Raw genomic sequence first — 16,396 nt, 5'->3', positions numbered from 1 at the left:
GCTTGGCCCCGGTGATGTACTGGGCCATACGCACTATCCTCTGACTTGGTACCCCTGTATATAGCCTCGTTATTTTATTTTTTACTTTAGTTTATTTTGTAAATATTTTCTGAACTATTTCTTGAAATGTATTGTTGGTTAAGGGCTTGTAAGTAAGCATTTCATGGTGAGGTCTACACCTTTTGTATTCGGCATGTGACTAATAGATTCCTTGTTATGCTTCATGACTTGACGATCCAAGAGCACTATACATTTGAAGGATCAAAGCGACCAATCACTTTATTTAATTGGTCTGAAACACACAGACACAAACAGGAGGAGCATACACACACAAAATCACACACACGTCTGTCTCCATTGTGGTGCGTCTCTGTGGACCCCTGGTTCAATAGGACAGGGAGAACAATGCAGACTGCAACAGAAGAGGTCAGAGGAAGACAGAGGAAAACCTTTGTCTGCTCTGCTGCCCTTATGGAGCTGTCTGGTGTAGGCCCATCGGAAATGGGGCACACACACACAAGTACACACACAAACCACACACAAAGGCAACAAAACACACACACACAAACACACAAAGAAAACCCATAAATACTCCCCTTGGGTTCTTGGTATTTGCAAATTGGAATGAAGTGGAGCAGAAACCTATATACTTCCTGACCAAAAGTATGTGGACACCTGCTCGTAGAACATCTCATTCCAAAATCATGGGCATTAATATTGAGTTGGTCCCCCTTTGCTGTAATAACAGCCTCCACTCTTCTGGGAAGGCTTTCCACTAGATGTTGGAACATTGCTGCTATAACTGCCTCCACTCGTCTGGGAAGGCTTTCCACTAGATGTTGGAACATTGCTAAAGGGACTTGCTTCCATTCAGCCACAAGAGCATTAGTGAGGTTGGGCACTGATGTTGGGCGATTAGGCCTGGCCCACGGTTGGCGTTCCAATTCATCCTAAAGGTGTTCAATGTGATTGATGTCAGGGCTCTGTGCAGGCCAGTCAAATTCTTCCACACCAATTGCAACAAACCATTTCTGTATGGACATCGCTTTGTGCACGAGGGCATTGTCATGCTGAAACAGGAAAGGGCCTTCCAAAACTGTTGCCACAAAATTGTAAGCACAGAAACGTCTAGAATGTCATTGTATGCTGTAGTGTTAAGATTTCCCTTCAATGGAACTAAGGGGCCTAGCCCGAACCATGAAAAACAGCCTCACACCATTACTCCTCCTCGACTAAACTTTAATTTGGCAATATGCATTGGGGCAGGAAGCGTTCTCCTGGATTCGCCAAACCCAGATTTGTCTGTCGGACTGCCAGATGGTAAAGCGTAATTCATCACTCCAGAGAACGTGTTTCCATTGCTCCAGAGTCCAATGGAGGCAAGCTTTCCACCACAACAGCCGACGCTTGGCATTGCGCATGGTCATCTTAGGCTATCGTACAGCTGCCATGGAAACCAATTTCATGAAGTTCCCAACGAACAGTTATTGTGCTGACGTTGCTTACAGAGGCAGTTTGGAGTGTTGCAACCGAGGACAGATGATTTTTATCCTCTATTCACGTCAGCACTCGGCGGTCCAGTTCTATGAGCTTGTGTGGCCTAACGCTTCATGGTAGAGCCGCTGTTGCTCCATGACGTTTCCACTTCTAGATAACAGCACTAACAGTTGACCGGGGCAGCTCTAGCAGAGCAGAAATGTGACGAACTGACTTGTTGGAAAGGTGTCATCCTATGATGGTGCCACGTTGAAAGTCACTGAGCTCTTCGGTAATGCCATTCTACTGCTAATGTTTATCTATGGAGATTGCATGTCTTTGTGCTGGATTTTATATACCGGTCAGCAATGGGTTTGGCTGAAATAGCCGAATCCACTAATTTGAAGGAGTGTCCACATAAATGTATATATATAGTGTATGTCACTCAACAGACCAACACTCAGAGAGCTAGCTAGGGACCCTAGAGTCAGCAGGATACATGTTAACAACAGGTTATTAATACATAGTAACTGTATTCAGCAGCTATTGAGTCTTCGACAAAGCTTTAATTAACAAGGAAGTGTAAATACTATTTCAATAGAACTTGATAGATGACTAGATTTGACTTGGAGAGAGAAAGTGCATCCAGGTCACCTCTCATCCTGTGTGAACCCATTCACCTGGAGGCACATTGCTCAGAGAGAAGGGGGTGAGAGGTTAGAGGTCAGCGGTCAGTCCTCTCCTTGTAAGAGCAGCACACACAGCTTACCAGTTACTGTGGTTAATCCCCACACCCAAACAGCGTGTCAGTGTGTTATTTTCTACCAGACCGTCTCTGCTACTGACATACTGTATGTCAGTGTGTTCTCTTCTCTACCAGACCCTCTCTGCTGCAGACAGACTGTGTCAGTGTGTTCTCTTCTCTACCAGACCCTCTCTGCTCTGAAAGACAACTGGAATTCAACACAGCCAATGGGGCTTGCGCAAATAAGACCCTGCATGACACACACACCCACTATCTCCCTTTGACACTTCTAGAAGATTTCACTGTCTGCAGTCTACTCGATAAAACTGACAGACACACAAAGAGAGAAAGGAGAGTGAATGAGACAAAACAGAGTGGGAATGAGGACGGCAAAGAAAGATAATAAGAAAGCAAGAGAAAATTGAATGAGGAATAGAGAAAGGAGATGGACAGAGAGAAAGGTCAAGGACTCCCCACTGACAGGCAGCTTTGTGTGCAGCCAGTCACTGTAAAGCCACACACACACACACACAAAATAGGTTGGCAAAGAAAGCTTTAAATCATCTGAAATTGCCGAACTTCAGACTTCTGAGTCCCATCATACACACAGTACCCAGACCTTGCTTGCTCAACGTGATATAAAACACATACACAAACACTACCCAGACCCACACTCAGAGTGACTTGCTTATACCTTGCACATTCATTGCCCATGAAGACATATCTGCAGTCTAGTGCTGTCAATCAACCTATTCCAGCCTTTAAGACTGACCACCACTAAGGATGCCACCCCTGGCTCATTTTCACCGAGGGCTATGTCCATAGTGATCTAGAAAAGCAGATTGCACATAGATTCTACCAAGGGAAGACTTCACTGAATTATGAAGAATGTTCTCTTTCCTTACCTACTACAACCAATCATCTACCACCACCAAAAGAAAGATACTTCCCGAATCTACTAATCCAAACACCTAACACCCCTCAGGAAAAATACTTTAAAGGATAAATAGGCCACGACTCACGATAAAACAGATATAATGTAAATATATTCTGTGTTTTAACATTCGCAGCTATTCTCGGGAAAGTAGTTGATAGTTTAATTCTCATCTGGCATCGTCACTAGTTATTGCGTGCGCTGTCACCTTACAGATACGATGCTGTGACTGTTCTGCCTATTTAAAAAAAAAGAAAAAAAAAAGGACTGTCAACTTATGGCACACGCAGACTACAACTCAAGGCAAGGCGAAACGGACCTGTCTGTGTAACTTGATACATATGTTATTTAATTAGCAGGGCTACTCATGTTTGAACATTTATGAAATAGAGCGCAAATATTGCCTTGTATTCGAAACACTCGCGATCCAGGATGCGCGCATGATGTTTGGGTGGAAACGCATAGGGAAACGATCCAAAAGTACACGAAGCGTATGAAATTGTATGGACAGTGAGTTATATGTCCTGTCGTTAACAAGTAGCCTAGTACAGTGTGTGTGGACTCATCACACTAATCCTGGGTAAAGTGCCCCGCTCTGTTCTTTTCACTCACCACTCCTGAAGCTCGCGGGCTTTCCAAAACGTCTGTTTCTGTTTTTCCCGAACGTTCACCGCTGATTGCTCAACGAATGCAAAGCACGAGAGGACGCGTTATGTCGGCTTCTCTTCCGTCTACAGGAAAGACGAGGACAGGGTTACAGAAGGACCTATCGTTGCTATCAACTTCACGGTAGTTCTGCCCAACACTCACACAACCTCACCCCGCTTTCTCTCCATGACTTTCTGGTGTTTTGTTTCTAACATTCACTCTCCCTTCCACTCACCTCCCCCTTAAAGGGAAAGGACCTCTTTATCTGTCGCCACAATGGGATTGGAAGAGAAGGGATCATGAGAAAGGGCCTGGGTATCAAATCAATGGGATCATTAGACTGGAAAGAAAGGCCTTTTATGCACTCGATTCTCAATTGAAACAATAACCAAACTATCAGTAAGGTATCCCTTCCCCTACCCTCCAATATAGCACAAACAGACACACACAACAAGGGTAGACCATACATTCGTGTTCGAAAGTACCTAACACTGCTCAACACAGTACTTGAACATTCATGGGAAACAGCATTCCTTATTGGAGTAAGTATTCCAAACGTTTACCTTCTTCGTGACGTTGGTCTACACTGGGTCAAAGTGTAAGTAGGACGACGTCACCCTAAAGCAACCTGGTCTCAATGCATTTCGTATTATTCTTTACGTAAATCCGGGACATGCCTTTTAGTATTATATGTTACGTTTTGTGTGGTATGTATTCATTTGTGGATGTCCATCACCAATTTCATATGATATGTTACGAATTACAATTTGTGTTATATGTTACGAATTTTCAAAATGTACAATACGTTACGAAGTTTCTAAAAACATCTTATAGGTTACAAATTTGCAAAACTTACAATATGTTTCGAATTCTAGCTAGGTGGCTAGGAGTCAGGTTTAAGGTTAGGGTTAAGGTTAGGAGTTAGGTTAAAGGGTCAAGGTTAGTATTAGGGTTAGGGGAAGGGTTACCTAAAAGGGTTAAGGTTGGAGTTAGGTGAAGGAATAGCTAAAATGGTTACGGTCACAGTTAGGGGAAGGGTTAGCTAAAAGGATTAGCTAAAATGGTTACAGTCACAGATAGGGGAAGGGTTAGCTAAAAGGGTTAGCTAAAATGGTTACGGTCACAGATAGGGGAAGGGTTAGCTAACATGCCAAGTAGTTCCAAAGTAGCTCAAAAGTAGTAAGTAGTTGAAAAGTTGCTAATTAGCAAAAATTCTAAAGTTGTCCATTATGAGATTCGAACTCGCAAGGGTTGCTAGATGTTCACATTATATGCTTAATCATCCACCCTACTTTTGTTGTTGCCTTAATTAACCATCTGTCTTATGTAACTATACCAAACATAACATACCATACTAAATGGAGTGTCTCAGATTTACGTACAGAATAATACTAAATGCTCTGAGACCGGGTTGCCTGAAGTTGTATCACATAGTACTTTATCTGTTACAAGGATGGAAGCTTTGCAGTAGTGCTGAGCGATTAGTGCTTTTTGAGGTCAGTTCGGTTTCGGCTCGATTATTTTTGATGGTTTTCGATTGTGATGACCTTTTTCAACATTAAATGCATTGTGCGTTATGTGGGTTGAATGTTGTAACAATACAGAATAAAACAATTAGTCTCATGATGGTAGTGACAACCCATTGCTGCTCACCACTTATAAACCATCATTTATTCACATATAATAAACTATTTCAGTTGTTGTGTATGTTACTTTTGTTTTATTTGATGACTTTATTTACTTCCGAGTCATCTCATCTCCATAGAGCTGCTGCCTGTGCTGTCTGACAAAAACACTATTTTGTAGTTAGCCAGAAGAGGACTGGTCACCCCTCATAGCCTGGTCTCTAGGCTTCTTCCTAGGTTCTGGCCTTTCTAGGGAGTTTTTCCTAGCCACCGTGCTTCTACACCTGCATTGCTTGCTGTTTGGGGTTTTAGGCTGGGTTTCTGTACAGCACTTTGAGATATCAGATGATGTAAGAAGGGCTATATAAATAAATTTGATTTGATTTGAATTTGATTTGAAGTTCTTCACTGTAAATAAGACTGCTGAATACCAACTATCAATCACTTAGATCATGTATTTTCAGGTAGAGATACCTCGTTAATCTACAGCTGCTCTCTATATCGCCTCACGATCGAGCATTCTTCTCTCTTCAGTAGCAGGCTTAAAATTAACGCAGACTGACAAGTATATGCGCTATGGATTATGGTAATTGTAGTCCGTTGTGAAAAACATACCCAATAGTCATACTTGAGTAAAATCAAAGATACCTTATTAATTGAATGACTCCAGTAAATGTGAAAATCACCAAGTAAAATACTAATTGAGTAAAAGTCTAAAAGTATTTGGTTTTAAATATACTTAAGTATCAAAAGTAAATGTAATTGCTAAAATATCCAAATATCAGAAGTAAAAGTATAAATAATTGTATTGAGTAAAAACTACATTATTTTCTTTATGAATGTAGTGAAGTAAAAGTTGTAAAAAATATAAATAGTAAAGTACAGATACAAAAAAATAAACTACTTATTTAGTACTTTAAAGTAGTTTTACTTAAGTACTTTACAATACTGATTGTAGTTAATTACCACGTTTTTGTGCTAAACTAAGTAGAATATTGGCCTTTTGGAAACTACAACTCCCGACTACATTGCACAGTTCAGACTGTATATGATTTATCTCTACAGAAACAGTGCGATGTCCGCATTGAGCTCACAGAAGAAGAAAAAATTAAATGGAATTCAAATAATTGAACCAAAGTAGGTTAATTAGTTATTTAAAAAATAACCGAAGTGTCGGTTAATCGCTCAGTCATTCACACAGTCATTCAGTCAGTAGTAAGTGAATCGATCAGTCTGTCAGTATGTTATAATCAGCCAGCCTGGGCTGCCCTGGCCTGTGTTTACATTCAGCCCACTTTCCAGAGAGAGAGAAAAAGAGAAGTGAGGTCCCTGATAGAGGGGGGGGGGGGAGAGAGAGAGATAGAGAGAATTGGGAGAGAGAGAGAGAGAGAGGGAGAGAGAGAATTGAGAAAGAGAGAGAGAGAAAGAAAGAGGTGAGGGCGAGGGCCGGGAGAGAGGGAGAGAGACTATAGCTAGCTATAGCTGGGAGCGAACTGATGTGCCATTTCTAATCCCCCCTGTTCCTGCCTTTGTGCTGTGGCCCAGCAGGAAGTGGGAGCTGGGCAGACAACAATTAACAAAAGAGCTGTGAAGAATACAATTAGCCATCAATGGCCAACCACAGTCCTTTGTGCCTGTCACCATGGTGATGGCCCAACACCACTATTGCAGAACCCTTTCTCCACTTCTCCTTTTTACTCCCCTTCGCCTTTGCTCTCTCTCTCCCCTCTCTCTCTTATTTTCTTTTCTACCTCTCAATCTCTCCCATCTCGTTTCTTTTTTTTCTCCCTCTCGCCAGTTCATCTTTCCTCTACTCTGTACACACTCTCTCTCTCTGTTTATTTGTGCGTCACTCTGGTGTCAGTAAGCTGCAGTGAGACTGTTTGCCTGTCTTAGGATCTGGCACCCTTATTCTCTCCTCTGCCTTTCAGGCCATGCATCTTTGTCTACCCTGCCTGCTGAAGCCAACCAAACTGGGCTGAGCTTTGATATCAATAGAGAGAGAATGTGAAAACACTACTCCAGGGGTGGGAAACTCCAGTCCTGGAGGATTCACAGTGTGTGTGCACACTTTCATTCAAACCCAGCACTAGCACACCTGATTCAAGTAATCGACTTACCATGGTCTTCAATCTCGATAATGATACATTTAATCTGGTATGTGTGCGTTGATCTGGGCTTGCACACAAGTCTGCACATACTGTGGCCCTCCAGGACCAGAATTGCCCATAAGCAAAGAGACAAGCTTTATATTGGTTTCAGTGGGACCTATCCCCACAAACCAAACTTTTTAAGTCCGTTATGTGTGTTTGCATCAGCACCTAGCCTTCATGCCATATATGTTGTAACAGACACAATCCAAGCTGAATGAGATTACCACACTCTCTTCCTGTGTGCCAGGTTGTCTCTTTGCCTCACTTTTGTGGGGTTGGCAGCCCCCTGCCCTTCTCTGATGGCAAAGATCTGCATCAGACCACACGGCTGCCTGCTCTCTGCCCTCACTCATTAGATGTCTATCTGACTGTGGGCCTCTCTGTTCTCTCCTGCATCTGATCTGTCAGCCTGCCTGCCTGTCTAATCTAACAGCACTCTCAGCACCACGGTTTGGTTGGACTGAAGCACAGTTTTCAAATGAATATCAACACACTGTCTGTCTCTCCCTGTGGTGCTGGTGGAACCCAGTCCATCGCTAACACTGCACACCCACAATCCCAACCAGTGTTCACAGCAACACAATGTACTGAAGACCTTAAGTTAAGCACGAGCCCACTAAAACCATGACATTGGTCAGCAGGGGGTTCCAATGTCGGGGCACACTTCTGGATTAAGAGACTGGAAGATGACTGGTAACATTGGTTGTTAATGAACGGGTCATAGAAAAAGGGTCATAGGAAAAAAAGTTTGGTGAGCCACCAGTTTTGGGGATAAAGAAGAATCATACTCATAATGCTTGCTTGTGCTGTATCACACTGTCAGCCAGAACATCAAGCTCAACCATTTTGTTAGCAATGCTAATGTTTAAAGAAAGCCCTAGTGAAGAGAGATAACAGTCAGATAAAGCTGTGGGGGAAAGCTACTCATGAGGTTGACTATATCCTATTATTCTGCTTAGCTGACACTACTGTATATTTGATGGCAGCCAAAGAGATAAGGCAGATTTGCCTATGTGTGCACTTAAACAAACCAAGGTGTCTTCACCAACATGCAAAAGGCGAGGTGGGAAACAGAAGAGGTCGGATACACACACCGACCGCATGGGAGAAGTAGGCTGAGAATGTTATCGAAAACAGCAAACACATCACTCCTGTGTGTGTGTGTGTTTGTTAGTGTGCGTGATACATGCTTATACGATAACAAATGCTCACATTATTTCTCAGAAGCGAAGGGACCGCAACACCCCCTGTTCCAACACCGCTTCCGCAAATTCGAGCAAAACAACACATCTAACATCGGAAAAACACACTGCCGCAGTAACACTCCCTATCACAAACATTACCCTATTGAAACCACAGTGACCCGCTTGAGCTGATCGTTATACTAGTTCATGCACAGAATTTAAAATAAACTGTTATAATGTGACAGCCAATCTTTTTGTGACAACAATTTGGGTGATAGCCAACAGAAGGCCTCAAACCAGTGCCTTTGTGCTTGTCAAGCCTCATATGGCTGTTCAATTGGTGGAGTCAGGTGTGGTAGTGGTGGGCTGGAGCAAAAGCCTGCACACCATGCCGCTCTTGAAGACCTGTTTTGAAGAACACTGGTGAAGACAGTGAAATCAATGTCTATCTAACTTCTCTCTGTCTCTCTCACTATCTCTCTATTTCTCTCTTACTATCTATATATCTCTCTGTCTAAAGTCTAGCCCCAGTAACCACCCACACTCTCCCGTGCCCTGCCCTAACATAAGGCAAACAGCAAGCCACGTAAAGATCTGCTCCCTCTCCACGGGCACACACTCACACCAGTGGATGCTGCTGAGGGGAGGACGGCTCATAATAATGACACACATGGAAACCATGTGTTTGATGTATTTAATACCATTCCACTTATTTTGCTCCAGCCATTACCACGAGCCCGTCCTCCCCAATTAAGGTGCTACCAACCTGCTGTTACACACACACACTCAGGGCAGCGGCGCAGGGCAGTTTTGTGGGGCACCCACGCAAGGTCCAAGCAAGGCCTCCTTAGGGTTTTTTCTCCTTCCATGGGGCAGAGAGAAGAATGTGCAGTATTATAGCTAATCTCATGCTATTTTACACATTTTGAGAGAATGTTGTTGTTTTAGAGCTCAGAGATTTTTGAAAAATGGGACAATCTCAACAATTTCCACAAATATGTGTCTTAATATTAAATGTTTTTTAAATATATATTTTGATAGACCAAAGTATTAGCTATCACACCATGTAAAGGAACAACCTCCTAATTATTATTTTTTTTCCTCATAAGAAGCAACTAACTGGATTATGTCAACTCTGTCAGACACCATCATCAAATTAATTACAAATTAAAGCTGAACTGTGAGTCAACAAGTATTCACCAAGTATGTTTTGGCAAGCCTAAATAACTTCATGAGTAAAAATGTGCTTAACAAGTCACATAAGTTGCATGGACTCACTCTGTGTGCAATAGTAGTGTTTAACATGATTGTTGATTGACTATCTCATCTCTGTATCCCACACATACAATTATCTGTAAGGTCCCTCAGTCGAGCAGTGCATTTCAAACACAGATTCAACCACAAAGACCAGAGGTGTTTTCCAATGCCTAACAAAGAAGGGCACCTATTGGTAGACGGGTATAAAGAAGGGAAAAAAGACATTGAACGTCTCTTTCAGCATGGTGAAGTTATTAATGACATTTTGGATGGTGTACCAATACACCCCGTTACTACATGAGGCCAACAGTGACTTTAAAACAGTTAGAGTTTAATGGCTGTGATAGGAGAAAACTGAGGATGGATCAACAACATTGTAGTTACTCCACAGTACTAACCTAACTGACAGAGTGCAAATGATGCCTGTGCAGAAAATATTCCAAAACAAGCATCCTGTTTACAACAAGGCACAAAAGAAGCTGCAGGTAGCATTGGTAGTTAGAGCATTCGGTGGTAACTGAAAAGTTTCTGGTTTCAATATCCAAGTTGAAAAATCTATTGGTGCCCTTGAGCACTTAACCCTAATTTGGTCTAGGGGTGCAATACTACTATGGCTGACCGTGTAAAACAACACATTTCACTGCACATTGATGAATAAAAAAACATTCTTAATGTGTTTATTTTATTATATTTATTAATGATATTATGAATAGAAACAGAGGAGTTGTCACATACGCAGCTATCAAAAATATATGGGAATATCTGCTCAATCCAAATTTACAAGCAATTGATTGCAGCATTACCACAAAAATGGAGGAAAGTGGAAAAGGGAGAAGGTAGGGAACTTGTTTGCCTGCCATATATTAAAGATACAAATTGGCTGAAAGGAATTGGCATAAATAGAAAAATATACCAGTTACATTTTGAGGACAAAAAGGTTGACAGCTGCGCCATACAGGTTGTAAAATAAATGGGGAGAGATGTTTTATGTAACGATTCCATGGCACATGGTTTGTGAACTGGTTCAAAAAACACTTGATTCAACACTTAAGAGTTTTTAAATTTAAAAGATTATATACAATTCTTGCCACCAACAGAATGCTATATATGTGAGGCATACAACAATCTCAGCTCTGTAGATTTTGCTGCGAAGAGACAGAATCAATAGATCATTTATTCTGGTATTCCCCTATGTAGCTTGTTTCTGGTCACAGGTTCAGGAATAGTTAAAAAAAATCACACCACGCACTTACAATTAACCTTACAAAATAGCATTGGTAGGACATCATAGGTCAATTTAAAAATATATGGCACATGGAAACCAAATGTAGCAGAAAAGCTGTAGAAAAAAAAATATATATATATATTTGTCCTCCAAAGAGGGGGGGATGGGTTAATACATTTTCTCTATTTTTCATGAAAACATTTTTTTTTTTAAATACATAAAGTGAATTAGTCCCAATACTTTTGGTCCCCTAAAATGGGGGGACTACATACAAAAAGTGCTGTCATTTCAAAATGGCTCAAAATACCCTCAAATTAAAGCTGACAGTCTGCACTTTAACATCATAGTCATTGTTTGATTTCAAATCCACACTTCCAGAGTATAGAGCCAAAAGAAGAAAAAAATACTTCACTGTCCCAATAATTATGGAGGCACTGTCTATAAAAGTCGAGGGCCCCTTCCCCACGACTTGTGGGAGCTGTGAGGGTGTGTGCTACGCCAGTGATAGGGGGGCAGGAGGGGTACAGTCTCTCGGCAGGGATGAGGGGGGTGGTGGGGTTGAGGGGAGGTGAGTACGGCACTGCCCCACACAAAGCCAGCCCTGAAATAGCCCCTCACACAATGAAACCTGCCACTCTGTCTATGAGATAATGTCTAATTGAAAACACTGCAGCCATTGTGCTCCTGTCACCGGCATTATTGTCCAGATAGCCCTCCCCCACCTCTTTTTCCATTGACGCGGCACGATTGTTCCTTGCCATTGTGGCACCCGCACCCTACTCTCTTTCTCTCTCCCTCTCTCCGTATTGTTATAATTTCATTACTCTGCTTCTCCTTTCGCTCCCCTGCAGATCTTTTGTTCAACACATTTAGGCACTTCATTTGGAACCACTGCCAGTGTGTATGTGTGTGTGTATACAGTATGTGTGCTAAACAGCTGTCAGTTTCATGAGATAAAACAGGAAGTAAATCATCTGAAGAGATATGTCTCATTCTGTAACATCATAGGGTGCTATAAAGCTATATATACCTGCAGATGTCAAGAGAAAATGTAGGAAATCTATTTTTTGTAATGAAATCACATGGTAGTTATGAAGAGATAAGTAGTATAATCTATTCACAAGTGAATCAACAAATCTTGTTTGAACACAGTAAACCACATCAGTGGTCACCAACTCTGGTTCACTAACTCTGGTCCAGAAGAGCTACTGTGTCTGTGCTGCCCGAATACATGAGATTCAATAAAATATCAAGATCTTGATTAATTGATAATCAAGATTCGATAAGGCATCATAAGTAGCTGAATCAGGTAGCCTGTGTTAATATGATTCCTGCAGCCTATTTTCCCAAAACCTTGGGGTGACTTTCTAACACCTCTGGTACAGGTTTGGCCTCAACACCCTGCCACTGTAGATCAGATCCTGTGTGTTACAGCCAAAGAGTCACACAATGAAAAATTCCTGCACATTTCCTCATTTTCACAAACCCTATTTCAAACAAAAAGGCCTTACCGGACCTGCGTATTGTTCACAGTGTTAATTGGGGGGAAAATAAGTGTGTATTGTGCATTGCGACGGCCCTGTGAAAACAAGATAAGAGCCTTATAAACAGGTTCAAGCCGATGGCCATTCAATGGATTGTTTGATAGAAAGAGTGTGAACAAGTTGAAAACAGGTTTTTTTCACGTTTTGCTATGACCAAGTCTGTCTGCCTGAGGTGAACGGTCTGGAAGTCCCCCAGGTCTGTTCTGAGAGCTTCTCCTGGATGCTGTCAGAGATGGTGACAGATGGCTGTTTGACACAAAACATCCCTGCATAGGTCAAAGGTAATACATATACCTGTATATTTGATTGACTTGATTGATTGGCAGGTAAAAAACATACAGAGACAGAGTCAAAAAAACACCCTGAAGTCATCCAAGGTACAGTATTTACAAATTTTCTCAATTAATTATTGTCACTCCATCATGCCAAGCACTAGCTAATTGAATGTTGTTTAACGTTACACACTTACACACATTCTCCCTTTTTCTCTCTCTCACACACACACAAACATGTGCATGCACACGCTTGCAAGCACACACACACACACACCACAGATTTGTGTGAGGAATAACGCAGCCCACCCTGAAGACAGAGATGGCTGTCTCTTTCTGCTGACACCGTCACCATGCAGTAACCAGACACAGTAAGCACTATTTGCATTACCACAAACTATCGCTAGCTGCAGCTGCTGCTCCAGTTTGATTTAGGAATGGATAATAGCAGTCTGGTTAGATTCATTTTAACCATTTCTTTGTAAGGAACATATTCAATTTACATTACAAAGACATGTCAAAACATTTAATTCCTACTTTCTTTTTTTGTTTATGACACAGATAAAAAAAAGTGTACTGCATGTGTTCACACAAACCCTCTGTATTTGGAAGAATTGTGGTGGCAGCATCATGTTATGGGTATGGTTGTCACTGGCAGGGACTGGGGAGTTTGTCAGGATGGAAAGAAATATGAAAGAGCAAAGCCCAGATAAAAAAAGTTAGAAGAAACCCTGTCTTCTGAATACATAACCTTCGGATAGAGTTGAATTATTTTTATGCCAAAAACACAGCAGAATGGCTTTCCAATAGGTGTTGAGTAGTCCTGAGTGGTCCAGTCTCAGTCAGACTTAAATGTTCTACCAACTAAGATTCTAAGTTGGTAGAATCTTATTCAAAATGATTCATAGCTGTAGGCAACCAAAGTAGCTTCCACCAAGTATTAACTCTGGCGTGTGAAAACATACGCAATAAAGACATCTTCGTAATCGCTTTTTACATTTCATTTGAAGGCAGCAAAATGTGAAGACTGTGCTAGGGGTGTGTACCCCCGTATCGGTACCCCTGTATATAGCCTCGTATCGTTACTTTCTTTTTACTTTACTTTATTTAGTAAATATTTTCTTAAATCTTATTTTTCTTAAAACTGAAATTGTTGGTTAAAAGGGCTTGTAAATAAGCATTTCACAGTAAGGTCGACACATGCACCTACATTCAGTGCATGTGACAAATAAAATGTTATTTGATTTGGGTAGACTTTCAATAGGCACTGTATGTTCATACAGTAAGTTAGAGGTAAAACATTTTTCAATTTCAATGTGTGCTTTTTTGGGGGCCAGTGACTGATGTCATAAGTCTGACACATTTCTGTGTAATTGTTTTCCTTCCTTTTCCACTTGTAAGTCCAAATACATAATACCACCCACCCACCCTAAACACACATAAACACACAAAAACCCAAAGAAAGTACCCTGAATACATTTTTTATAAACCGACCAACCAAACATCTCTGTTTTGAATAAACAAACATGACTATAATAACAATGTATCAAGTAGCTCTTGGTTCTATTCTTTCCTAGTCTCTCAGTCCAGGTCATGATATGATGCTATCAATGGGTGCTGGCTTTACAGGGACACACAGACTAACAAACAAACTACCCTGAGAATCAGAATAGGTACCAAGGCCACCCAGAGTTTGAAATAACAATCACATTAGAATACATCTGCCTTGATGTTATGTATTTGAACTTTCGGCATAACATTTATTCATGGAGTTTTGATACAGGCCATAGAGAGAGCAGATGTTGAAAGAAATAACCACACAAGAGTCTGCGCCCAAAACATGTTCAATGAGGGTGCTATGAATAGACAGACAGAATGAGAGAGTGGGAGGTGGGCAGGATACAGACCCACACCTGGCAGAGCCAGGCTGAGGTAGGAGAGGGGTCAGGTGTCTTAGGGATGGTCAGACGGATGAGAAGGGGGAGAAAAGACAGACACACACACACAGCAACAGGAAGTGGTCTCTGGAGAGAGAGGGGGGTTGGTTATCTGACCCAGGCACTGTTTCCTTTGTCTGAAAGGGGGAGACACAGGAAAGACTGAGGAAAGACGGATGAGATGTAGGCCTACATATGTATAAGTGTGTGACTGTGTGTGTGTGTGTCTGGTGAAGACCTTTAAAATAATTTCAATTGGCTTACTACGTAGAGAAATCCTCTAGTAAAACTTGTTTGCTAGAACCGCACCAGTGCGACGGTCAATTGCCAACGTTCTCAGTCGGACTTAAGAAGGTGTGGGAGGCGTGTCATTGAGTCAGCCCATTCCTCCTCATAGCACAATGAGGGTCATCTGGCACTTGACAACGATGCATGTTGCCTTCCTTTTAAGATGAGGCGCAGGGTTCCCCTCCTGTACTCCCGTAAGACGACACCTCAGACCTCGCTGCCGAGGCTACCTGCTCCTTTTCTTTCTCCCACTTGTGGACTACGGTCTGTCTTCGGCTGCTCCTTTCCCTCACATGTTGTATGTTTATATTATTGTAAACTGCAGATTTAAAGGAAAGGCTCACACATCTGGAATACTATATTGTTTCGTGCATCTATGAGTGATGTTCTATCTTTTACGTGGGTCATTTCATATTTTCATATGCATCTGAGTTATTGGAGAAGAGTGGGCAGAAATCCGTCCGGTATGACGTAGCACTGTGATAAAGTCCCCGCACTACACTGGAAGTTAATATGAATACAACGTTTAGATCGCGAAAACGTCTAGCATGCATGTCAGATTTCAATACTGGCCGATGTCATTTCTCGGGAAGATGTCTTCTCTCGAATGAGCCATTGATCATATTTTTGCGATAGGTGTACCTCGATAAATGTGTCATTTAACAGAGGGTATAGCACAGTTTTCCTACTTCTCTGCTTCTTTAGTCCAGGGTGCATTGCATGGTACTGTTGCCAGAGATATTATACAAAGGAGATAGGAAGCAAATGAATGAAGGAACGTGTAATGCCCCATCCAGCAGACTGTGACCAATCGCTTTCACGTTGTCATGCTGCATCACGCGGTTGCTAAGCTAATCGTCACGCAATCGCTTTCAATCAGTGTACATGTCTAGAAATGCGCCTATTTTCCTCAAAAGTACGTCATGTCACAATTCCAAAACTATTAGATAGCAAGATAATCTCACGCCTCTGAAAAGATTTGTAATGTTGTACTTCTTGATGAAATTTGTGCTAATGTTGGGTTTTTGAGCTAGCGCCCAATTGACTCCCATTCACTCCATGAAGGAGGGCGCTCCTGGTCCCAGAATTACCCAGAATGCACCGCGAT

The 16,396-nt window shown here is 41.8% G+C and overlaps 1 protein-coding gene across 7 annotated transcripts in view; it reads right to left on the bottom strand.

Annotated features, from left to right (window-relative positions):
• Positions 1–4,061, bottom strand: part of LOC100135783 (rtSox23) — a 69,377-nt gene extending 65,316 nt beyond the window's left edge. For 2 of the 7 annotated variants that reach the window (XM_036981840.2, XM_090239477.1), the window contains exons 1-2: positions 3,976–4,056; positions 3,768–3,886 (exon numbers count right to left, since the gene is read on the bottom strand). The gene's annotated coding sequence lies outside the window, so the exon portion shown is untranslated. 7 annotated transcript variants of the gene reach the window in all.
• Positions 4,062–16,396: the final 12,335 nt, after the last annotated feature.

This window comes from Oncorhynchus mykiss, chromosome 7 (assembly GCF_057628025.1).
Source record: "Oncorhynchus mykiss isolate SJ-2025 chromosome 7, ASM5762802v1, whole genome shotgun sequence".
NCBI lineage: Eukaryota > Metazoa > Chordata > Actinopteri > Salmoniformes > Salmonidae > Oncorhynchus > Oncorhynchus mykiss.
The sequence above is the reverse complement of the archived record's forward strand: the minus strand, read 5'-3'. Positions and strand labels throughout refer to the sequence as shown.